The following is a 27,767-nucleotide window of genomic DNA, read 5'->3' on the forward strand; positions in this document are numbered from 1 at the left end:
AAAGCCCCGATCACGTGACCGCGGCCTGTAAACCAAGCAGAGCAGAGGGATACCGGCACCCCCTAAAGGGGCCTGTATCTCGGGGGGCACGGGGTCCCCAGACCTGAAACCTGTGCGCTTCTGCTCTGGAGACCCTCTGCACATGTACACTATCAATAAAACACATACAATATACAGTATAAATAAACACTCGTTCTTTACCTTAGCGTCTATGCGCTATGGTAAAGAAGCATTATTTTAATAATATTGTAAAGTGAGCAGGGGGTTCCCTGAGCCAGAAATTAATGATTAATGCTCAGGGAACCCCCCCCCCCCCCTGCTCCTGATCAATATTATTAAAAATACGGAAAATGCTGCGTCATTACCATAGCGGATAGCCGCTAAGGCAATGAAGGGGTTAACCCACCGTGCCCGCTTTATTGTGTGTAGTGGGGATGGGTGAGGGGGGTATTTGGCCCTTGGTGTGAGTTTAGGACTTGCGGGAGGGGGGGGGGGGGTTGCGGGTGCACTTAACCCCTTCACGATCGTAGCAGTTAATACCGCTACGGTCATGAAGGGGTTAAGCCCTCCCGCTAAACCCCACCCCCCCCCCCGCAAGCCCTCCCCAACCATCGTTGGGGCGAATACCCCATTCACCCACCCTCCCGCTACCCACAATAAAAAAATACACACACACAGCAGCCGCCAAAAAATAAATAAATAAATGACAATAAATACATTTGAAATACATTTTTATTGATAGTGTAGATGTGCAGGGGGTCTCCGGAGCTGAACCGCGTTGGTTTTAGGTCTGGGGACCCCGTGCCCCCCGAGATACAGGCCCCTTTAGGGGGTGCCGGTAGCCCTCTGCTTGGTTTAAAGGTCCGATCACGTGATCGCGGCCTGTAAACCAAGCAGAGCAGAGGGATACCGGCACCCCCTAAAGGGGCCTGTATCTCGGGGGGCACGGGGTCCCCAGACCTGAAACCTGTGCGCTTCTGCTCTGGAGACCCTCTGCACATGTACACTATCAATAAAAATGTATTTCAAATGTATTTATTGTCATTTATTTATTTATTTACTGTATTTATATTTATTTATTCATTGTGCTGCTGCTGCAAGTCGTAAACTCACACCAAGGGCCAAACACCCCCCTCACCCCCAATAAAAAAAATTCACGCACAGCAGCCCCACAATTAATAAATAAATCTAAATAAATAAATAAAATCTATGTAAAACCCCCTCCCCTATTCTCGCTTTTAAAACGCCCTGCCTTCTCTCTAATCTATGTAAAAAACCCTCCCCCTATCCCCCTATTGTGTGTGTGCGTTAAGCTTCCCTGCAAGCTATGTAAAAAAACCTCCCCCTATTGTGTGTGTGTTTAAATCTGTCTGGCCTGTGTTTCTGAGTGCTGAGTGCTCTGCGTTTAAAGGTCCCGATCACATGATCGCGGCCTGTAAACCAAGCAGAGCAGAGGGATACCGGCACCCCCTAAAGGGGCCTGTATCTCGGGGGGCACGGGGTCCCCAGACCTGAAACCTGTGCGCTTCAGCTCCGGAGACCCCCTGCACATGTACACTATCAATAAAAATGTATTTCAAATGTATTTATTGTCATTTATTTATTTATTTATTTATATTTATTTATTCATTGTGCTGCTGCTGCAAGTCGTAAACTCACACCAAGGGCCAAACACCCCCCTCACCCCCAATAAAAAAAATTCACGCACAGCAGCCCCACAATTAATAAATAAATCTAAATAAATAAATAAAATCTATGTAAAACCCCCTCCCCTATTCTCGCTTTTAAAACGCCCTGCCTTCTCTCTAATCTATGTAAAAAACCCTCCCCCTATCCCCCTATTGTGTGTGTGCGTTAAGCTTCCCTGCAAGCTATGTAAAAAAACCTCCCCCTATTGTGTGTGTGTTTAAATCTGTCTGGCCTGTGTTTCTGAGTGCTGAGTGCTCTGCGTTTAAAGGTCCCGATCACATGATCGCGGCCTGTAAACCAAGCAGAGCAGAGGGATACCGGCACCCCCTAAAGGGGCCTGTATCTCGGGGGGCACGGGGTCCCCAGACCTGAAACCTGTGAGCTTCAGCTCCGGAGACCCCCTGCACATGTACACTATCAATAAAAATGTATTTCAAATGTATTTATTGTCATTTATTTATTTATTTATTTATTTATATTTATTTATTCATTGTGCTGCTGCTGCAAGTCGTAAACTCACACCAAGGGCCAAACACCCCCCTCACCCCCAATAAAAAAAATTCACGCACAGCAGCCCCACAATTAATAAATAAATCTAAATAAATAAATAAAATCTATGTAAAACCCCCTCCCCTATTCTCGCTTTTAAAACGCCCTGCCTTCTCTCTAATCTATGTAAAAAACCCTCCCCCTATCCCCCTATTGTGTGTGTGCGTTAAGCTTCCCTGCAAGCTATGTAAAAAAACCTCCCCCTATTGTGTGTGTGTTTAAATCTGTCTGGCCTGTGTTTCTGAGTGCTGAGTGCTCTGCGTTTAAAGGTCCCGATCACATGATCGCGGCCTGTAAACCAAGCAGAGCAGAGGGATACCGGCACCCCCTAAAGGGGCCTGTATCTCGGGGGGCACGGGGTCCCCAGACCTGAAACCTGTGCGCTTCTGCTCCGGAGACCCTCTGCACATGTACACTATCAATAAAAATGTATTTCAAATGTATTTATTTTTCATTTATTTATTTATTTATTTATATTTATTTATTAATTGTGCTGCTGCTGCAAGTCGTAAACTCACACCAAGGGCCAAACACCCCCCTCACCCCCAATAAAAAAAATTCACGCACAGCAGCCCCACAATTAATAAATAAATCTAAATAAATAAATAAAGACATGAAGAGAAATAAATATATACTGTACAGTATATACTTTGTATATATATATACACTGTATATATATATATATATATATATATATATATATATATATATATATATATATATATATACAGTATACATATATACACTGTGTATATATATATATATATATATCATACAGCTATATATATATATATATATATATATATATATATATATATATATATATATATATACATACTGTATGTGAGTGAAAAGAGAAAAAAGTAACCCGTATGGGAGCACTCAGGTATGCAATTGAAATATTTGTTTATTTATTTGACACAGTGCAAAAAGGGATGAATAAACAGTACAGTACATGATTTAAAAACACTTAAAAAAGAGGCATGGACCCTTAAACACTAATGAACAGCACTAGGGAACGACACACACTGTCAACCCTAAACATGAAAAGGATAGTGACTCAAAAAACACTAGGGAGAATCAAAGTGAATCACAATAGGTTACTGGGTTTAAAGGCACCTACAGTATACAACGCTAAGGATAATGCACACTACACACCAAAAGGTAGACTTGTCAAAGTATAAATGACAGTCTCAAAGCATCACACATCTGCATTAGCATACAGTAATATAACCAATGCCTAAAGCACAAATCATGTGTAGGAAAGGTGGTAAGGTGGAATGAAATCCCTAGATGTGTAGAGCAATGAAGTTAATGAATAGCATACTGTACAGTATAAAACATAACATTACAATCCACACAGTACATTGCATTTACAGTACATTGTATACTGTAAATGATGCATAGCATTAAATCTATGCACCATATACAGTACTGTACATTCTGCAAATGAATGTTAACAATATAATTGCAAGCTACTCTACCAGTAAATACTGTACAAACACTTCCAAACAAGTCAACTTAACTACAGTATTTTAACCAAGCAAGTAAACCAAAATCAATATATACTGTAAGTAACAACCAGAAAAGACAATTTAAAAACAAACTAACCCTTACAATACCAAGGATTACATCTATCTAATTGTAAAAAACCTTATACATTATACACAGCAGCATTGTTTAAAAACCCCTTCCCCCCTAATGTTTGTGTTAAGCAGATTACACTGAAGGGAGAGAGATATAAAGGCCTAAAGCCCCTTCCCCCCTAATGTTTCTGTTAAGCAGATTACACTGAAGGGAGAGAGATATAAAGGCCTAAAGCCTTACCTGCATTGGTAAACCCTCCCTGCATTGGTAAACCCTCCCTGCATTGATGTCGTGTAGTGTACAGTATGTAAATGTGGGGAGGAGGGGGGCCCAATGTGCATAATGTACTGTGAGGTCTAACCACCCTCACCCCCTACCCACATACTGTACCGTTACCCCCCCCCCCATCCTGGCCATGGCCCCTCACGCACAGCAGCTCCACAATTAATAAATAAATATAAATAAATACATGAAGAGAAATAAATATATACTTTATATATAAATGTGAGTTTATAAATAAAATAAAGAATATTATTTCTAGGGGCCCTAGAACAGAAGTTCCCACGCCAATTTCGCGCTCATTGCTCTTTTTTTGCTCTTTTTTTACAATGTTGCTGGTCTTGCGGCTTTGCAGTATGCAAGCAAAAAGCGCAGTGTATGAAGTCTGGGTGAGCGCTTTCCACATTTGATGCCTACGGCACCTTCCCATTTCTACACACTTCAATACCTGCACAGTTGGTAGCGCTTTCCATCCCAGCTACCATTCTGGATATTCACCTCTCACAGGCCATTCTTGCCCGAGTCTGTCCTATCAGACAGGGGCATTAACCTGTATCCACACCACCTGGACAATTTCTCTCTGTCAGAGACTTGTGCTATTTATTTTATATATTTTTGTGTAATTATTCATGCAAATTTATGCTCATTTCATATGTGGTTTTCAACATAAAGTGGCTGCTGGGCCTGATCCTAACTCATACAGTATACAGTAGCGCTTCCCTGTTTGTTTGTTTGTTTATTGCAAGCAAAAAGCAGTTTGTAGTACTGAGTGTGAGATAAATTACTGTATTTATCAGTGTTGATCAAAGAGAGTTGATCAGAAGGATTCCCCTTATATACAGTACGTAGAATTAATAAAATTGTATTATTTTCCGATATCCGCAGTGATTCTGGTCAACCTGACAGATTTTTAGTAATACAGTATACTGTACTGCAAGACCATGTGTTGTCTACCTTTTACTACAGTATACTGTACTGTATGAATGACAATAGAGTGCTGTATACTTTATAAGGGGAATCCTTCTGATCAACTCTCTTTGATCAATACTGATAAATACAGTATCATATTTATACCCCTTTAGCACCTGTCGTTCCATCCTATGCACCCATTTACTGTACAATGGTGATTGCGGTCGTATTCACGTACTTTATGTGAGATAAATTAACCAGTTCTTTTATTGCTGAAGTCGCCACAAAATACTTTTATTTACAAATACAGTACAATACAATGGTGAAACTTTTCAAGTTAACAGCAATTCAAAACATCAACACACAATAATACATACTTTACAGTACTGTACAGTATACTGTACTAGTATATTTGGGCCTTGTCTTTGGGGGTTTATTCATGCAATTATTAGGGTGACCTGGCGTTGGAAATACTGACACAGTACAATCCTACAGCTACACCACCCACCCCCTCCCTTAGAGTTTTTAATCCCTCCCTGGCCAAGCATCAATCGTCTGGCTAATCCAATCCAAGCCATTGTTTTGTTAATCTGGCCCTGGGCTGTTCAGAACAGCCACTGCTTCTAAATTACTGAAAATATACAGGATAAATATACAGTGATGTGAAATAATCCTTTCTGTGTGTCTGAGAGTGTTGAAAGTCACCAGGTCCTCATCTAGTAGAGTACATTCTCGAATACCTTTAGAATAAAAATACAGTATATATAAATATACAGTATAAATATTGCACAGTATACTGTAATGTTAAATAACCCATCCTGTTCTTTTTCCCTTCATACTGTAACAGTATCCTCATTGTGTCTGCGGTACAGTAGTTCATTGAGAGAGGAGAGGTTTTGTGTACATCATTACTGCTGTTTATATACTGTACATTTGACTGCACAAGCAGATTTGACGAACACAAGGCCCCCCCTCCCCTCTGGTGCACCCTTTTTCCTGGAACGACAAGAAAACAAAAACTTTGTTCAGTTACTGTACTGTACTGTATGTGCGTACTGTATTATGGTAGACCTACTGTACAGTAGGTGGCTGGTGCAGCTTTCTCTGGAAAGAAAAAATGGAGCAGTTAGTAGGCAGTTACTGTAGTATGTCAAACTAGTCTACTGTACTGTATACTGGAACTACTGTAAACTCTGACTATTGGGAAAGCTAAAATCTGTGCCATACTTACCTGTATCATAGTGTACCTACTGTACAATACTACAGCACTGTACTACTTTCCTGATGCTTGTCCATTGCGCGCGATGACAATGGGCAACACAGTGGCAATATGGTCTATATATTTATTGCATCGTTCAACGGTGAGTACATCGTTCCAAAAACTCATTATGGCTGTATACAACTCGTCCTTCTTGGAGGGTTTCGCCACTTTACGGATGTGGTCCTTCAGCTGATGCCAGAACATTTCGATCGGATTGAAGTCTGGCGATCTGTGATTGGAAAGAAAGGACAATTAGTTTAAGAGATACAGTACACAGTAAAAACAGTGGGGAACATATACAGTAAATGGGACACGGTCTACTACACTTACTCCGCTGGCGTCTTCACCCAGTTGATGCCGCGCTCAAGGATATGCGCCGTCGACGCGGTGTGCTTGGGATCATTGTCCTGGTAAAAGCGATGACCATTGGGAAAGTCTTGTGTGATGTATCGCACTATCACGGGCACAATGTTGTCTTGGAAGAAATCTTTATTCATGATTCCTATAGCAAGAAAAGAAAAGTGCTCAATAGTACAGTACAGTGCATACGGTAAGGCAACACTAGTCAAGTACAGTGCATTAGGCGGCATTATATTTGAGAAATTGTACCTTCAAAGACGACAATGCATCCCGGTCCACGCCTAGAGATGGCACCCCACACATGCAGCTTCACAGGGTGTTTTGGCCGTGGCTTCAAAGTTATGCGGCCTTTTTTGTGGAACGCAAATCTTGCAAATCTCTCCAGCGACACAGTAGACTCATCAGTGAAGATGCAATCCTGGAAAGTCTCACCGCTGTCGATCCATGCCTGGGCCTGGAGCACTCTTTTGATTTTGTTTGCGTCCCGTATCATGGGGTACGCTCTGTAATGACAATGAATAAAAAATGTTAGCGTCACAGCGCAGTACAGTTTGCAAAACAACATTTTTACTTTACAGTACAGTACCTCCTGTACTGTCCACTACTAACCTCACACGTCCATATTTCCATCCAATTCTGCGTCTCATCTTCTTTATGCTGCTCTCGGATACAGTCAGATTGTGGTTTTCCTGAAGAGTGTTTTTAACCCTTAATGCGCTCCTCTCATCATTCTCCTCACTTATTCTGTCCACCAGAAGAGTAGTCTCCCTACAATGCAAAGAAATTATATTGTGTTATTAATATGCAGCAATATAAAATGTATATTGTATACTGTACATGTAATGTTGTAATATACAGTAAATATAAATATACAAAAAATGTATACTGCTGTACTACAAATATAAATAGACAAAATATACAGTATACAGTACTGTTGTAATATAATAAATATACTATATAAATACGGTATACTGTTGTTATATCATAATAAATACACATCATATACTGTATATTCCGTTGTAAGATGAATTGCAATATACCAAAAGTGTATACTGCTGCACAAAAAATATAAATTGACCACACATACAGTACACTACAGTATATACTGTTGTAATATAATAAATATACTATATAAATACGGTATACTGTTGTTATATCATAATAAATACACATCATATACTGTATATTCCGTTGTAAAATGAATTGCAATATACCAAAAGTGTATACTGCTGCACAAAAAATATAAATTGACCACACATACAGTACACTACAGTATATACTGTTGTAATATAATAAATATACTATATAAATACGGTATACTGTTGTTATATCATAATAAATACACATCATATACTGTATATTCCGTTGTAAGATGAATTGCAATATACCAAAAGTGTATACTGCTGCACAAAAAATATAAATTGACCACACATACAGTACACTACAGTATATACTGTTGTAATATAATAAATATACTATATAAATACGGTATACTGTAGATGTACACTACAGTTTTCTATATTTTTTTTTGGTTAAGTTTTATAAATACAGTATACAGTACTTACGCATTTGTTACCCTTGGTGCCTTTTTGCGGTCTCTGTTTTTTCCTTGTGCATGATAGCACACAGTGCTTGATGGCACAACGAGGCCAGAAGCAGTTAACCAGCGCTGGATATCTGCAATTCGTTGTCCGCTCGTGTACATCTCCTTCATTCTCATGCTGAGATCCTTTGAAATCTTCTTAACAGGCATTGCTGCGAGTAGAAAGAAATACAAACACAAGAATGTGTATTCGATGTTTAGTCGATGTGTATTCAATGTGCAGTGAATCCACAAAATGGATGGTGTATTTATATGTTAATGACTCACATAACAGACCACCCACTTTCAACACCTGTACCTGGCCACCATGCATAAAAGGTTGTACACGTTGCATAGCCCACCACTTGCTGATCTTTATCTGAGCCATTGTCCAGATACTGCATTGTGTCTCCCGCTTACATGGAGCAGCCCCGGTTCTATGGAAGAAAGAACCATCTCACCTCTGCTGTGCCTGCCACACTGAAAAAGAGAAAGGCAGTTACCGTTCCCAAGCCAAAGGCAAAGCGACAGGCTAAGGCCAACAAAGAAAACCTTCTGCTGACCCCAAAGGCTAAGGCTTTTAAAACACGTCAGCCTTATTATGTGAAGAAGAAATACGGTACTGTGCTCGGTACGCAAGACGCATGGCAGCCAACTCACCGAATCCGCAGACCACTTGCTCCCATATGCTTCGACGACTCTGCTGTAGCTGTCCCGGAAATCTTCAGCCCGGCTTCTCCACCCCCATCTTCTCCGGTTCCATCTGAAGATGCTGCTGCCTCTGAAATCAACGGGTCACTGTCTCCTTTGCTCTTGGACGACTCTGCTTCTCTCCCGGAAATCCAGCGGTCACCTTCTCCATCCCTCTTCCACCACGCTGCAGCTTCTCCTGTACCGGGCATCCCCAGGTCACCTCTTCCACTCTCCATCGATGCCGCTTCTCTCCAGGGAACCCCCATCTCATCCTCCGTTGCACCCATCCCCCCAGATCTCCAGATGCCATGCACAAGCAGCTCGTTGGACCGGATCCTGAATGGGCTAAGTGTGGATCTCCCCGGGAATTCTAGTGTGCTGGCAAAGCTAGATCTGCTTCTGGAGTCGGTGCTACATATGGAGCAACGGCTGGATCAACGGATGCTACATATGGAGCAACGTATGGATCAACGGATGGACAAGATAGAGGCAGACATAGCGGGCATACATTATTTGCTCGGTGTTAATGCCCCTGTTTCCCCGACGCTGGAGCAGGGGGGTGACATGGATGTGATGCATGGTACCTTCGACCCCCTTCCATCACCAAGCACACCCCCTCCACCAGAAGATACAGTGTACTATGCTATTGAGGAGGACATGACAACCCCATCTAGACCACGCCAGGAGACAACCCGGCGACCACTACCGGAGGAAAGCTTCCTCCCAGACACCCTACCATTGCCCATCGCCTCAAGTACACCCGCTCCCAAAAGACTTCCTACACCCGCTCGCATACAAACAGTGCCCGACATCTCCCTGTGCGATCTGCCACCGGCACTGAGGGAGAAGTATAGGGTGAGGAGTGCTGGTATACCACACAAGTATGCCTTGATCATATTTAAACACCATGTTCCCTACACATTGTACTGCGAGTGGGTGTTCAAAGTGAACTATGATGGGAATCGCCAAAAAAATGCCCTTCCTGCCAATTTAAGGAAAAAGATTGTGGAAGAAATGCAGCGCTATTACCCTGTTACAGATCCTGTAATGAGAGGCGTTAGAGACTGCATTAATGGCGTTTTGCGCCATGCAAGGCATCGGCCATGGCTGGAAAATGGGGAGGACTTTCAGTGAGACCATACTGTAATGTTGTGCTGTACTGTACAGTACATGTTTTACCCTATAGTACCTGCTGTACTTAAACAAAGGATACTGTATGTTGTTGTGTGTTGCACGGTTTTTGTACTGTATTTGTAAATAAAAGTTTTTGGTGGCGACTTCAGCAATAAAAGAACTGGTTACTTTATCTCACACACAGTACTACAAACTGCTTTTTGCTGCCAGACTGCAAACCCGCAAGACCAGCAACATTGTAACAAAAGAGCAATGAGCGCGCAATTGGCGTGGGAACTTCTGTTCTAAGGCCCCTATAAATAATATTCTTTATTTTATTTATAAACTCACATTTATAAACCCCGTCACCCACCCCCGCTAAACACAATAAAAAATAATCACACACAGCATCCCCGCAATAAATAAATAAATAAATAAATACAAATAAATACATTTGAAATACATTTTTATTGATAGTGTAGATGTGCAGGGGGTCTCTGGAGCTGAACCGCGTTGGTTTTAGGTCTGGGGACCCCGTGCCCCCCGAGATACAGGCCCCTTTAGGGGGTGCCGGTAGCCCTCTGCTTGGTTTAAAGGTCCGATCACGTGATCGCGGCCTGTAAACCAAGCAGAGCAGAGGGATACCGGCACCCCCTAAAGGGGCCTGTATCTCGGGGGGCACGGGGTCCCCAGACCTGAAACCTGTGCGCTTCAGCTCCGGAGAACATCTACACTGTGAATAAAACACACACATCATTAAAGAATCATTCTTTAGCTTAGCGGCTATGCGCTATGGTAAAGAAGCAGCATTTCTGTCTTTTTAATAATATTGTAGAGTGAGCAGGGGGTTCCCTGAGACAGAAATCTAATCTCAGGGGACCCCCTGCTCCTGCACAATATTATTAAAAGTTCAGAAACGAGGCTTCATTAGCATAGCGTATAGCCGCTAAGGTAATGAAGGGGTTAACGCATAATAACCAATAAATACATTCAATACACTACCCACTACCCATGGCAACCTCCGCTGCTGTACAGTAAAACAGAGAAAAAAAATAACACTTTCAAAGTAATGTCCCCTAACCCCTTAATCACCATAGCGGTTATTAACCGCTACAGTCATGAAGGGGTTAACCCGCCCTCACCCACCACTTGGGACGCCTACTGTACATACCCTCCCACTCTAACCCCCCACCCCGTGAGGCCTAACCACCCTCAACCCTCACCCACTAACTACCCACAAGGGAGGCCTACCCACATACCGTTGGGGAAACACCCCACCCCCACCCCAGTACCCACAATAAAAACAGTACAATCACCCACAATAAACAGCATTCTATTTATTAAATACATTACCCACCCCCTGTGCCCCCCCCCCATAAATACAAGATTTATTCTTTTACATTCAGGGTCCATAACGTAGCCCCACGCTAGTCCCCGGTGGGCTGGCAGGGCACCTGGACAGACCTACAGTTTACCAGCAGCATTCCACAGGTTCTGGAGGCCTGCTGGTGGATCCTGCCAGCACCATGGCGCCCAGGTGGTCTCCTTGGGTCACCGTGAGCCTCAATTGGGTCCACACGGTAGGCCCAAGGATGTCTGGGAGCCCCGGGTCAAACCCACAGGTGTCTGCGGGGCCTCGGGTGGTTCCCATGGGGGTCTGGGGAACTCACGGGTGCTCACTACGGGTCCGCGGTGCCCCCACAGAAGTGGGACCACACATCATCATCCCCGCACCTACGGCTCGGAGGTGCCCCCACAGAAGTGGGACCACACATCGTCATGCCCGCAGACTACGGGTCCGCGGTGCCCCCACAGAAGTGGGACCACACATCATCATCCCCGCATGTGTCACCCGTGGAACCACCAGCCTGCTACCCTTTAGGATACCCGAGGATTCCCCGCGGGTGGTCTCCAGAGGTCCCACGCAAAACCACGGAAGTAACCCTGAATGTAAAAAAAATAAACCTGGCCAATACATTCAATACATACACCCTCCCCCCCAACACCTACAGTACAATAATGTGCAAAATAACTATTATCCAGATATGGATAATAGATTAATTGCCCATTATTAAAAACATTAACTAGCATATACAAATAAATAAAGTACTACTGACCTCATCAATACGAAGTGTCCGACGCCAGCGCCTTCCTTCTCTTGCCCACACAAAACATAGCCAAAACCAAGCCAATACATTGCAATTACATTCAGATATCAATTAACCCCTTAAACACCTTATCGGATAATAACCGCAAAGGTAATTAAGGGGTTAAGCCACACAGGCACGATACCCACCCTTCACCCATGAATTTGTACTGTGGCTTCATCATGCAACTGTATATATATACTGTATATATATACATACAGAGAGACAGAGAGAAAGAGAGAGAGAGAGATATATACAGTATATATATATACACACGTTATATACACACCCATGATAAACCAAATATACAGTACAAATAAATGTAGAAGGGTTATCAAAACCATACTGTTCTACAACCAAACACTTCTCCATACAGACACTACATTAAAATCAATTTCCTTTAAAAATCCTAACTGATCTCACAATCTACTGTACTGTATATGATCACAAACCAATGAAAAAAGTCACATTCCAAAATGCATAAAATCTATGCACCATACTGTATACATTCTGCAAATTAATCAACGTAAACAAAAATCAATTAGCAATCATTATTTAGATCTCTAAACATTTCACACTCAATCATGAACAATGAAACCATTAACAGATTCACGCCTAGAGCAGAACAATTAAGCCTTTGAAAAAATATAAGTACCGACAAAAATACAACCTTTCCAAACCAAGCCTACAGTACCTACAGTATCCCTGACCTTCCTCAAACACACAATACAATACCAAGGAATACATCTACAGTACAGTATCTAATTTTAAAATACTTTAAACTCACAAAATAATTAAAAACACATCTAATCCAGCTTTTAAAACATCATCATTTCTTACCCTGAATGTATACTGTACAGTATATCTCTCTAGACATATATATTGTACATACATACATACAGTGGCAAGAAATGATATACCACAAAAAAAAAAAAATACACAGGTTAAAAAACCTTTTGAAAAAATTAACAAGTTAAATAAAATACATTTCTTTACTGTAGTTCACTTACCATTACTTGCCCCCACCGACTCCCGTTGCCCAGCTTACTCACGAACCAATCCACGATCAGGAACCCATAAAATAATAAACCATTGAAAATAATAAACATTAAACTAAAAATCCAAACCAATCCACGGGTCTTCTACTTGTAATACACCTTCATCTGTATTCTTCTTTCTTCTATCTCCTTCCGGGCGGGGCAGGGCGTGGTCTTCTTTCCATCATCGGCCACGCCCTTGTCTTTTTTCTTCTCCGGAGGTCCTTCCTCCGCGGCGTCTGGCTGCAAAATGAGACGACATAGGCTTTTAAAGACCTATGACGTCACATTTTGCGTCATGGTTCCCACGGTCCTGATTGGACCGTGAAAACCATGTGTTTTGGCCGATAATAAAAAAATTATGACGTCACTTAAAGGGAATGAAAGCACAGCCAATCAGAATGGCTTTGCTTCAAATGCCTTTAAGGTGACATCATTAAAAGACACATGGCCGTGCACACATGGTACTAGAGCCAATCAGAGCGTGGGAACTTTATCCCTACTCTGATTGGCTCTGGTATACCATGTGTCAGGGGCTTGGGGGAGAAAGGATGTGACGTCAATGAAAACCTGTCACGTGGTACGGTAGCCAATCAGAGCATGGGAACTTTATCCTTATTGACGTCACATCCTTTCTCCCCCAAGCCCCTGACACATGGTATACCAGAGCCAATCAGAGTAGGGATAAAGTTCCCACGCTCTGATTGGCTCTGGTATACCATGTGTCAGGGGCTTGGGGGAGAAAGGATGTGACGTCAATAAGGATAAAGTTCCCACGCTCTGATTGGCTACCGTACCACGTGACAGGTTTTCATTGACGTCACATCCTTTCTCCCCCAAGCCCCTGACACATGGTATACCAGAGCCAATCAGAGTAGGGATAAAGTTCCCACGCTCTGATTGGCTCTAGTACCATGTGTGCACGGCCATGTGCCTTTTCATGACGTCACCTTAAAGGCAATTGAAGCAAAGCCATTCTGATTGGCTGTGCTTTCATTCCCTTTAAGTGACGTCATCATTTTTTTATTATCGGCCAAAACACAAGGTTTTCACGGTCCAATCAGGACCGTGGGAACCATGACGCAAAATGTGACGTCATAGGTCTTTAAAAGCCTATGTCGTCTCATTTTGCAGCCAGACGCCGCGGAGGAAGGACCTCCGGAGAAGAAAAAAGACAAGGGCGTGGCCGATGATGGAAAGAAGACCACGCCCTGCCCCGCCCGGAAGGAGATAGAAGAAAGAAGAATACAGATGAAGGTGTATTACAAGTAGAAGACCCGTGGATTGGTTTGGATTTTTAGTTTAATGTTTATTATTTTCAATGGTTTATTATTTTATGGGTTCCTGATCGTGGATTGGTTCGTGAGTAAGCTGGGCAACGGGAGTCGGTGGGGGCAAGTAATGGTAAGTGAACTACAGTAAAGAAATGTATTTTATTTAACTTGTTAATTTTTTCAAAAGGTTTTTTAACCTGTGTATTTTTTTTTTTTTGTGGTATATCATTTCTTGCCACTGTATGTATGTATGTACAATATATATGTCTAGAGAGATATACTGTACAGTATACATTCAGGGTAAGAAATGATGATGTTTTAAAAGCTGGATTAGATGTGTTTTTAATTATTTTGTGAGTTTAAAGTATTTTAAAATTAGATACTGTACTGTAGATGTATTCCTTGGTATTGTATTGTGTGTTTGAGGAAGGTCAGGGATACTGTAGGTACTGTAGGCTTGGTTTGGAAAGGTTGTATTTTTGTCGGTACTTATATTTTTTCAAAGGCTTAATTGTTCTGCTCTAGGCGTGAATCTGTTAATGGTTTCATTGTTCATGATTGAGTGTGAAATGTTTAGAGATCTAAATAATGATTGCTAATTGATTTTTGTTTACGTTGATTAATTTGCAGAATGTATACAGTATGGTGCATAGATTTTATGCATTTTGGAATGTGACTTTTTTCATTGGTTTGTGATCATATACAGTACAGTAGATTGTGAGATCAGTTAGGATTTTTAAAGGAAATTGATTTTAATGTAGTGTCTGTATGGAGAAGTGTTTGGTTGTAGAACAGTATGGTTTTGATAACCCTTCTACATTTATTTGTACTGTATATTTGGTTTATCATGGGTGTGTATATAACGTGTGTATATATATATACTGTATATCTCTCTCTCTCTCTCTTTCTCTCTGTCTCTCTGTATGTATATATATACAGTATATATATACAGTTGCATGATGAAGCCACAGTACAAATTCATGGGTGAAGGGTGGGTATCGTGCCTGTGTGGCTTAACCCCTTAATTACCTTTGCGGTTATTATCCGATAAGGTGTTTAAGGGGTTAATTGATATCTGAATGTAATTGCAATGTATTGGCTTGGTTTTGGCTATGTTTTGTGTGGGCAAGAGAAGGAAGGCGCTGGCGTCGGACACTTCGTATTGATGAGGTCAGTAGTACTTTATTTATTTGTATATGCTAGTTAATGTTTTTAATAATGGGCAATTAATCTATTATCCATATCTGGATAATAGTTATTTTGCACATTATTGTACTGTAGGTGTTGGGGGGGAGGGTGTATGTATTGAATGTATTGGCCAGGTTTATTTTTTTTACATTCAGGGTTACTTCCGTGGTTTTGCGTGGGACCTCTGGAGACCACCCGCGGGGAATCCTCGGGTATCCTAAAGGGTAGCAGGCTGGTGGTTCCACGGGTGACACATGCGGGGATGATGATGTGTGGTCCCACTTCTGTGGGGGCACCGCGGACCCGTAGTCTGCGGGCATGACGATGTGTGGTCCCACTTCTGTGGGGGCACCTCCGAGCCGTAGGTGCGGGGATGATGATGTGTGGTCCCACTTCTGTGGGGGCACCGCGGACCCGTAGTGAGCACCCGTGAGTTCCCCAGACCCCCATGGGAACCACCCGAGGCCCCGCAGACACCTGTGGGTTTGACCCGGGGCTCCCAGACATCCTTGGGCCTACCGTGTGGACCCAATTGAGGCTCACGGTGACCCAAGGAGACCACCTGGGCGCCATGGTGCTGGCAGGATCCACCAGCAGGCCTCCAGAACCTGTGGAATGCTGCTGGTAAACTGTAGGTCTGTCCAGGTGCCCTGCCAGCCCACCGGGGACTAGCGTGGGGCTACGTTATGGACCCTGAATGTAAAAGAATAAATCTTGTATTTATGGGGGGGGGGGGGCACAGGGGGTGGGTAATGTATTTAATAAATAGAATGCTGTTTATTGTGGGTGATTGTACTGTTTTTATTGTGGGTACTGGGGTGGGGGTGGGGTGTTTCCCCAACGGTATGTGGGTAGGCCTCCCTTGTGGGTACTGACTGGGTGGTTAGGCCTCACGGGTGGGGGGGGGGGGGGTTAGTGTGGGAGGGTATGTAGGCATCCCGAGTGGTGGGTGGGTGAGGGTGGGTTAACCCCTTCATGACTGTAGCGGTTAATAACCGCTATGGTGATTAAGGGGTTAGGGGACATTACTTTGTATGTTTTAATTTTTGTGTCTGTTTTGCAGAAGCGGAGGGGCCATGGCCAGGATGGGGGGGGGGGTTAACGGTATGTGGGTAGGGGGTGAGGGTGGTTAGCAATGCAGGGAGGGAGATTTACTGGTAACAGAAACATCTCTCTCCCTTCAATGTAATCTGTTTAAAGCCCCCTCCCCCCTAATGTGTGTTTCTGTAAAATCTCTCTCCCTTCAATGTACTGTAATCTGTTTAACAGAAACATTAGGGGGGGGAGGGGCTTTAGGCCTTTATATCTCTCTCCCTTCAGTGTAATCTGCTTAACAGAAACATTAGGGGGGAAGGGGCTTTAGGCCTTTATATCTCTCTCCCTTCAGTGTAATCTGCTTAACACAAACATTAGGGGGGAAGGGGTTTTTAAACAATGCTGCTGTGTATAATGTATAAGGTTTTTTACAATTAGATAGATGTAATCCTTGGTATTGTAAGGGTTAGTTTGTTTTTAAATTGTCTTTTCTGGTTGTTACTTACAGTATATATTGATTTTGGTTTACTTGCTTGGTTAAAATACTGTAGTTAAGTTGACTTGTTTGGAAGTGTTTGTACAGTATTTACTGGTAGAGTAGCTTGCAATTATATTGTTAACATTCATTTGCAGAATGTACAGTACTGTATATGGTGCATAGATTTAATGCTATGCATCATTTACAGTATACAATGTACTGTAAATGCAATGTACTGTGTGGATTGTAATGTTATGTTTTATACTGTACAGTATGCTATTCATTAACTTCATTGCTCTACACATCTAGGGATTTCATTCCACCTTACCACCTTTCCTACACATGATTTGTGCTTTAGGCATTGGTTATATTACTGTATGCTAATGCAGATGTGTGATGCTTTGAGACTGTCATTTATACTTTGACAAGTCTACCTTTTGGTGTGTAGTGTGCATTATCCTTAGCGTTGTATACTGTAGGTGCCTTTAAACCCAGTAACCTATTGTGATTCACTTTGATTCTCCCTAGTGTTTTTTGAGTCACTATCCTTTTCATGTTTAGGGTTGACAGTGTGTGTCGTTCCCTAGTGCTGTTCATTAGTGTTTAAGGGTCCATGCCTCTTTTTTAAGTGTTTTTAAATCATGTACTGTACTGTTTATTCATCCCTTTTTGCACTGTGTCAAATAAATAAACAAATATATCAATTGCATACCTGTGTACTCCCATACGGGTTACTTTTTTCTCTTTTCACTCACATACAGTATGTATATATATATATATATATATATATATATATATATATATATATATATATATATATATATACAGTGTATATATATATACAAAGTATATACTGTACAGTATATATTTATTTCTCTTCATGTCTTTATTTATTTATTTAGATTTATTTATTAATTGTGGGGCTGCTGTGCGTGAATTTTTTTTATTGGGGGTGAGGGGGGTGTTTGGCCCTTGGTGTGAGTTTACGACTTGCAGCAGCAGCACAATGAATAAATAAATATAAATACAGTAAATAAATAAATAAATGACAATAAATACATTTGAAATACATTTTTATTGATAGTGTACATGTGCAGAGGGTCTCCAGAGCAGAAGCGCACAGGTTTCAGGTCTGGGGACCCCGTGCCCCCCGAGATACAGGCCCCTTTAGGGGGTGCCGGTATCCCTCTGCTCTGCTTGGTTTACAGGCCGCGATCACGTGATCGGACCTTTTAACCAAGCAGAGGGCTACCGGCACCCCCTAAAGGGGCCTGTATCTCGGGGGGCACGGGGTCCCCAGACCTAAAACCAACGCGGTTCAGCTCCGGAGACCCCCTGCACATCTACACTATCAATAAAAATGTATTTCAAATGTATTTATTGTCATTTATTTATTTATTTTTTGGCGGCTGCTGTGTGTGTGTATTTTTTTATTGTGGGTAGCGGGAGGGTGGGTGAATGGGGTATTCGCCCCAACGATGGTTGGGGAGGGCTTGCGGGGGGGGGGGGGTGGGGTAGCGGGAGGGCTTAACCCCTTCATGACCGTAGCGGTATTAAATGCTACGATCGTGAAGGGGTTAAGTGCACCCGCAACCCCCCCCCCCTCCCGCAAGTCCTAAACTCACACCAAGGGCCAAATACCCCCCTCACCCATCCCCACTACACACAATAAAGCGGGCACGGTGGGTTAACCCCTTCATTGCCTTAGCGGCTATCCGCTATGGTAATGACGCAGCATTTTCCGTATTTTTAATAATATTGATCAGGAGCAGGGGGGGGGGGGGGGGGTTCCCTGAGCATTAATTTCTGGCTCAGGGAACCCCCTGCTCACTGTACAATATTATTAAATCTCTCTCTGCTGCAAACACATCTCGCCCCCAGTATGTGCAGTAATTTACTGAACATGTACTGTAGAATAAATGCATAGTTTTATTTATTCGGGTTTATTACACAGTATACTGTATGGCCGGAAAACATCAGCATACAGTACAATATAATCCATCGAAATCCCCCCATTAGCCGTTTTCTTTTCTGAGGAAAAACAAAATGAAAAGTTTTAATGTACAGTAATGGTCAGCCCCCTAAAGAAGTTCCCAGCCAGCCCCACCAAAATAATACGGCAAAAATACAGTACTCACCATACTGTACAGTATTACTAAATTTCCCATTCAGCTTGCGCTGGCGCCGGCCCACTTCCAGTCCAGCTTTCATCATTTTGCAGAGGGACTAGCCCACCTGTAGTCAGCGGGAAATCGCTTAGGTACATGCAAGCTTCATCAAAACTGGCTGCGAAATCCATCTCAGAGTTGTCACCGACGGCGGGACCATGATGATAAGCTGGTGCTGCTGCTGGTTCTGGTTCTGGTTCTGGCGCATTGCTTGGCAGGGACTGTCGCTTCTTATTTCGTTTTAACACGACCCTTCGCCTTTTGCCGCCTCCATTATCATAGATACGGGAAAAACCCTGTGACACACACCAATACCCTCCAACAAATTGGGGCTCAATACGGTGAAAACAGGGGTCACTACATAACCTTTTCCTTATTGCATGCTTCCACAAATGAGGAGTTGGCGAAAATCTGTAAAAGTCATAATTTTCGATAAAATACTGATAAATTTGAACAACTGTTGCCATCTTATCCTCTGTTGCATTTATAGCGGCCCATATCAAATAAGCATAACTTCTGTCAGGTTTTTGGAACACGGGCTCCACTTGAACACTCATGTCTCTGTAGAATAGTGTAAGTGAAAATGATCTTTGTCTTTATTTAATACATTACTGTATGTAAAGCCTAAATTGATACATTTTTTGCAACTCTTCCTTCAGTCTCAAGGACAAGTTACACAATAGCATACTGTACTGGGATAAAGTAACTTTTTTTTGGAAACGAAACAACTTGCAAAGGCCACACATTACTTAAGTCATGAGTTTATGCCATCTGGTGGACAATCGAAACATCGCAGCCTAGTAAATCATTCTCATTATCATTTAACAGATCAGGCCCCCGTCAGCCAGGCATGAACCGTGGCTGGGAAGGCAAACGCAACGAAGCATGCAAGAGGTGAGCAGCGGCGGATTCCAGGTTTCTGCCAGGTACAAACCAGGCATTTGCTCGAATAAAGTGTGTCGGTGCAGTACATACATACATACATACATACATACATACATACATACATACATACATACATACATACATACATACATACATACATACATACATACATACATACATACATACATACATACATACATACATACATACATACATACATACATACATACATACATACCATAATACTGAGTTAAGATATGGTGAGTAAAAAAAGTGACAAAAAACCCTCCACAGCAAAGCAAATATGCAAATGTAAATACAACTGTATGCTCATCTGCATGTCTTAGGCAGGTCTGCAACCCCACCTTTCCCCATTATCACCCAGCACACGGCACTTCCACTGCAGCAAGGGATTCTGGGAAATGACATGCAAATGAGCACACAGTGAAACTTTTTGCTTCAAAAACCATTTTTAACATGGTTCCCTATAGGCTTAAGCTTGCTGCATGGTCACAGCTTTGAGCACAGCCAGGGTTAAGGTGCATACCCAGAAACCACCCACAGACAGCTGTTTTGACCTTAATGGGTCTCATCAGTGTGGGGTTGATTAACTGCATATGCCAAGAAGCTAAAGGATGGGCCAACCATAATACTGAGTTAAGTTATGGTGAGTAAAAAAAGTGACAAAAACCCTCCACAGCAAATCAAATATGCAAATGTAAATACAACTGTATGCTCATCTGCATGTCTTAGGCAGGTCTGCAACCCCGCCTTTCCCCATTACTACCCAGCACACAGCACTTCCACTGCAGCAAGGGATTCTGGGAAATGACATGCAAATGAGCACACAGTGCCACTTTTTGCTTCAAAAACCATTTTTAACATGGTTCCCTATAGGCTTAAGCTTGCTGCATGGTCACAGCTTTGAGCACAGCCAGGGTTAAGGTGCATACCCAGAAAACCACCCACAGACAGCTGTGTGCTGGGTGATAATGGGGAAAGGCGGGGTTGCAGATCTGCCTAAGACATGCAGATGAGCATACAGTTGTATTTACATTTGCATATTTGGTTTGCAGTGGAGGGTTTTTGTCACTTTTTTTACTCACCATAACTTAACTCAGTATTATGGTTGGCCAATCCTTTAGCTTCTTTGCATACCCAGTTAATCAACCCCACACTGATGAGACCCATTAAGGTCAAAACAGCTGTCTTTTGGCTAAGATCAAGTGTAGTGTCTGTCCTGTGAAGGACAGATTCTCCAGACTTCACCTGGTCCTCTGGTCATGGCCTGAGAATGCAGATGCAAAGTAGCCCGGGCTTATTTTCTCTGCACCCCAGGAGTGGTTAACCTGGGGCAGTACCACTTGCTGCACCTTCAGGTTGTGGAGGTTGAGGATTTGCAACCTCCACTTCAAGAGCACTTGGCACGAGCACTGATTATTTGCAGCCCTATTTTTCCCGCACTAAGGGGGTATTGCCTTCCGCTGAGGGGACAAGCCATTATTTTTGTCACCGCCTGGCCTTGCACGGGGCCGGGCGTGCACTCGTGCACACCTTTTTGTGTCGTCTGTCAGAGCACTTCCTGCACTGCATCACACAGCGCACAGGAGCACTTGCACTATGGATTTTTGATGTTTCGTTGGTGTTGGGTTCTCGTCACCCCTTTCTTCGGAGAGTAAAGACTGAGTGCTGGCTAGTGATCGCCATCCCTTCGGGGGAAGATTGCGGTGGGTTAGTAGGCGTCAGCCGAACACCCTAAAGACTTGGACCCTCCTGCTGCGCCTACTGCACGGGGAGGGAACGAGATGGATGTCGGAGTCTCCGGACGAAGACATCGCTGTAACAACAGGACTCTTGGCTTCGGCTGAAGAGGACTGTCACTGGCATGGACTGGCCTACTCTCCGGAGCGGACTTTGTCACAAGTTTTGCGCACCTGGTCTAGCTTGACCATGAGCACGGATTCAGAGGTGGATCACTTTTTTTCACCGCCCGGGCTACAAAACAAAAAAAAAAGCTGTCTGTGGGTGGTTTTCTGGGTATGCACCTTAACCCTGGCTGTGCTCAAAGCTTTGACCATGCAGCAAGCTTAAGCATATAGGGAACCATGTTAAAAATGGTTTTTGAAGCAAAAAGTGGCACTATGTGCTCATTTGCATGTCATTTCCCAGAATCCCTTGCTGCAGTGGAAGTGCTGTGTGCTGGGTGATAATGGGAAAAGGCGGGGTTGCAGACCTGCCTAAGACATGCAGATGAACATACAGTTGTATAAATATATATATGTGTGTGTGTGTGTGTGTGTGTGTGTGTGTGTGTGTGTGTGTGTGTGTGTGTGTGTGTGTGTGTGTGTGTGTGTGTGTGTGTGTGTGTGTGTGTGTGTGTGTGTGTGTGTGTGTGTGTGTGTGTATGTATGTATATATATATATATATATATATTTGTATCCTTGTTTTGTTATGGTAAATGTCCATTTGTTTGAGTAAAAGTCTTATGTTTTATTTTCTAATAAATCAAAACAACGTGTTTTCAGGTGAACAGGGGAAATATAAAGCTGGAAAAAGAAGAAGCCCAAGACAAAATGTTCTGTCACTTCTAAGAGAGATTATATTAAAAAGGCATGCTCCTCTAATTGCTTATTTTTTCTTTCTTATTTAATGATTTCTTCAATTTTCTGTAACTCTTTTCCAGTAATGTGTTTGTAAAATACACTTCTGTTTTCTATACAGTACTGAATAAAATAGTGAATAAAACCTCAGTTCCACAAAATACTAAATATATTTAGCATTAGCAACGCAGTTTGTAACAACAACAGGTAACAAAAAGTGCTACAGGCATTTTGGCTCTGGAATTACAGTCTGTGTTCATTACTACAGATGGCACTAGCCTTCCTAGTTGTATGCTGCCAGAAGAGAATATATTTGTTTTCTTTTATATGTTCCTTTGTATCTCCGAGCACCATAGGACTAAATTGCCTAGCACATAACACAATATCTTGTAATGTAAGGCTAAGGGCATTTACAGTAGTATGTCATTGCTTCTATAATTTGCTGAATGTTACAAAGGTTAAGGGAATATACTGTACCTAAATGAGGAAATATGTTGCTCAATGATTCCAAACTTGTAATACACTGGACATAGTTAAAATGCTTTCCTAATAAAAAATCACATTAGCAGTTACATTTAGGCATCCTAACAAAACATATTTTTGGCAACAACATATCTCTCAAAATGAAAGCTGAAGATTTTACAGATAGTATGAGTATTTATTTATTGTGATGAAAAGGGCAGCAGGACAGCTAATATAAAGGTTTAGTCCTGCTGTCCCTTTCATCAGGATCACTGCCCGTGACCCAAAGGTTCATGTATGCAACTGGGATTGCCGGTGTATGCATTTTCCTTAAACCACGTACGATAACAATATAAAACGTTCTTTCATGTGAGATTAGTGGTGCCGTGTATGTAATGTTTTAACACATGTGAGGCTATAGTACCATTTTACTGGACATGGGGGGGCCAGACCAGAGACTCCTTTCTCACTGAGAACCATGCCACCCTGCTGGACAGCTGCTTTCCCTAGGCTGGGAAGAATACATCCATGAAAGGGCATGTAGACCCTCATTTCTGCACAGTTTTCCAGGGCTTGAGAGGATCAGGAGGAAAGGGCAGATTCCAGGGAAGGTTGTGACTTAAGGTCTCCCACTGATTTTGCACATAGATCGAAAGTGGAGCCATTTTCTTTGCTACCATATCGACACCCTCGTGGGACTCTGAATTGAATCCTCTCACCTGGCAATGGCCTCTATAGGTGCTTGTGTGATTAGTCGATCTGAATTTCCCGCTCAACCTGACGTTATGATCGACAAATGTATATACTTGTAGCCATGCACCTCTCTTCTGTAATTGACCCATTTGTCTGTCACACCATGATTTGATTGGTCGAGCTCCATTCCTCCATGCATTCGAAGGCAGGGGGAAATCTAAAAATGCCAGACTGGTCCAGATTTTCAGACAGTTGGATGTTGCTTGTGAGCGAAGACCGCCTTGAAATACGAGCTAATGATGATTTGAAGACTTTGTAGCTGTGGAAGAGACCAGATTTTATTTATTTATAAAATATATTACCAGGAAGTAATACATTGAGAGTTACCTCTCGTTTTCAAGTATGTCCTGGGCACAGAGTAAGACAAATAATACATGGTTACAAATACAGTTACATAAATGAACAGGGTATACATTATATACAAGACATTGCATGCACAGTTAAAGATAATATATATATGGGCGTATGAAACAGTTACAGACCAGATTAAAATGTGTGACAGCCTTAGATTTGAAAGAACTTAAACTGGTGGTGGATGTAAGAGTCTCTGGTAGGTTATTCCAGTTTTGGGGTGCACGGTAAGAGAAGGAGGATCGGCCGGATACTTTGTTGAGCCTTGGGACCATGAACAGTCTTTTGGAGTCTGATCTCAGGTGATACTGTAGGTGCTGCATGTGGTAATGGTGAGGAGCTTGTTCAGGTAGCTGGGTAGCTTTCCCATAAAGAATTTGAAGGCAAGACAGGAAAGGTGATCTTTGCGCCTAGACTCGAGTAATGACCAATCTAGTTCTTTGAGCATTTCGCAGTGATGTGTGTTATAGTTGCATTGGAGAACAAAATGACAAATTGAATTGTAGAGGGTGTCAAGTTTGCAAAGGTGGGTTTGGGGTGCTGAGCCATATACTATGTCTCCATAGTCAATAATTGGCATTAGCATCTGCTGTGCGATACGTTTTCAGACCAGGAGACTTAGGGACGATTTGTTCCTGTAAAGTACCCCTAGTTTTGCATAGGTCTTGGTTTTCAGGGTATCAATGTGCATCCTGAATGTTAAGTGGGAGTCAAACCATATGCCCAGGTATTTAAAACTAGAAACAGGAGTTAGGGTGGTGTTAGTATTGGTTCTAATCTGGAACTCAGTCACTGGAAGCTTTAAAAATGTAGTCTTGGTCCCAAATACCATTGTTACAGTCTTGTCAGTGTTTAAAAACAGTTTGTTTTGGGAAATCCAGTTTTCGAGTCTCAAAAAGTCAGACTGAAGTATGTGTTGAAGGTCAGAGAGGCTATGGTTGTGTGCATATAGAATTGTGTCATCTGCATATATGTGTTTTGAGGCTTCCTGGCAAGCTGTGGGAAGATCATTGATGAACACTGAGAAGAGTAGGGGCCCCAGAACAGAGCCTTGCGGGACACCACAGGTGATATCCAGAGGGTTAGAGTTAGAGCCAGAGATGGACACATGTTGGGATCTACCTGATAGGTAGGACTGAAACCAGTTTAAAGCATGCTTCCCTATTCCAGAGCTCTGGAGTTTGTTAAGCAGGATAGCATTATCAACAGTATCAAAAGCCTTTGCAAAATCTAGGAATACTGCACCAGTGAGTTGACCCTGTTCCATTCCACACTGGATTTCATTGCAAACTTTTAGCAGGGTAGTTACGGTAGAGTGCTTGGGGCAAAAGCCAGATTGGAATTGGCTAGGGAAATTTGTCTTGTTATAGTAATCGCTTAATTGGGATTTGCAGGAGACAACCCTGGTAAGCAGGCTTACGTATGTCATGCCCTAGTCAGTTAGGAAACCCTAATTAACCCTGTAAGTGTCGAATCAGGCTATTTTAAGTGTTTTATACTGTTTTTTGTTTGTTTTATCTGTGATTTATGATTGTAATGTTCCATGTGGGCTATTGACAAAATGACCCCTTAATGCAGGGCTGCCAACAGAAATCATGGGGCCCAGGACAAAAGAAAGGAGCAGCTCCCCCACAACCCATAGCACACCTACCATGAAAAAAAAATGTTTTAGCACACAACTTTTACTTAACTGTTTTCTTGTAATTGTTAATACAGAAAAAAACATTACAATGCAATCTGTTTATTTTAATATTTTCAACAAAAGACAAAGATACCCAATGCTACATCCAATGTGACAAAAGGCCTGGGGGGTGGGTTAATTATGGACCTGGTCGGGGGTTTAATATGGGCCTGTGGGGGGTAAATATGGGCCTGGGGGGTAAATATGGGCCTGGGGGTGTTAAATATTTGCTCCAATGTCCATGCGGATTCAATACGTAGGTCGTACTATTCGACCATTACGCGTGAGGATATTGGAGCATATTCAGAATATCAGTATTGGGTTAGAGAGCCATAATGTGTCATTACACTTTAAGAAGGTGCATAATTGAAGTCCCTCTGGCCTTTTATATCAGGGTATTGACATTGTCAAACCTCATTGGAGGGGCCCATTCAAAGTCAGAGAGAGAGTAGGAGAAGTTAATTACAGAGTTAGCCAGCCAGGGAAGAGAAAACCAGAGCAGTTGTATCATGTGAACCTGTTAAAACCCTGGAAAGATAGGGAAGTTCTGTTAGCTCAAGCAAAAACTGTTGTTCCCTCTGGGACGCCTTCAATCCCTGATATAAAAATTGCAGACACATTGTCTGCTCCCCAGAGACAAGAGGCAAATAAGTTGTCTGTGCTCAATGCCAGAGTTTCTACTCCCATACCAGGAAGAACCTCGGTCATTGAGTATTTTATAACTAGAGAGAGAGAGAGAGACTTTTCCCCAGCCAGGAAGAGCTGGCTGGCATAGACCCATATTCCTGCTAGACGGTGGTCATGGAGCCTGTCGGTATTGCCTGGGTTGTAACCCCAGGAAGAATGAAGGACTTGAGACTGTGCAGAAGCAGGAATGTCTTGTCCAAGACATTTTAACTACAATAAAGAGGGATTTCCTAGACTCTCGTGTGGCTGAGCACCACCAACAAAACAGATAAGAACAAAATAATATATTGATATGCCTAATGACAGTTTATATTGTTTGCATATACTAGTACACATTTTGGGCTGATATCCAGCTTAGCTGGCTTCTACCAGTTAGACAGGGCCGGAGCTGCTGTGTAGTTAGACACCTTAGCAGGAGTAGGTGTTAATTTTATGGTTATTTTTTGCCTTAAAGGGATGGTGGGCCTGTTGTTGTGTTATTTAACCCCTGTAAATTAACCCTGTGTAAAGAAATACAGAGTTGTCTGCCTTAATCTGGGACACAATGTCTTGCAATGTGACAGAGGTATCACACCACCCCATCCCCCAAGTTCATGCGTTGATCGACATGTTAGGGGATGCTCAGTCAGTATTTAACAACCCTCGATTTAACCAAGGGTTTTTGACAGATTCCACAAGCACAGAAGGTTAAGGAAAAAATGGCTTTTTCTACACCAGGTGGGCCTTTTCAGTATAAGGTCCTACACTTCGGCCTGCAGGCTCCAGAGGTTAATGGACAAAGTTCTATAATCTCACAGAGAATATGCTGAAAATGATCTGGACAATGTTATCATCATAGTAGTAGCTGGGATTCACACCTTAAAAAGGTCCAGGCAGTCGTAGATTCCATTGAGGAGGCATGTTTGACAGCGAACCCCAATATTGGTTTGGTCCAGACTCATGTATCAAAAGTTAAGGTTATTAAGGAATGACCAAGACCACTTAATAAAAAACAGATT

General features: G+C 42.5%; 1 long non-coding RNA gene across 1 annotated transcript in view; it reads right to left on the reverse strand.

The window, feature by feature from the left end:
* Positions 1–22,792: 22,792 nt before the first annotated feature.
* LOC142488596 (uncharacterized) overlaps positions 22,793–27,767 on the reverse strand; it is a 58,834-nt gene continuing 53,859 nt past the window's right edge. Inside the window, exon 3 of the long non-coding RNA XR_012799524.1 lies at positions 22,793–24,309. This is a non-coding gene — a long non-coding RNA (uncharacterized LOC142488596). The remainder of the gene's footprint in view (positions 24,310–27,767) is intronic.

This window comes from Ascaphus truei, chromosome 2 (genome assembly GCF_040206685.1).
Source record: "Ascaphus truei isolate aAscTru1 chromosome 2, aAscTru1.hap1, whole genome shotgun sequence".
Lineage (NCBI taxonomy): Eukaryota > Metazoa > Chordata > Amphibia > Anura > Ascaphidae > Ascaphus > Ascaphus truei.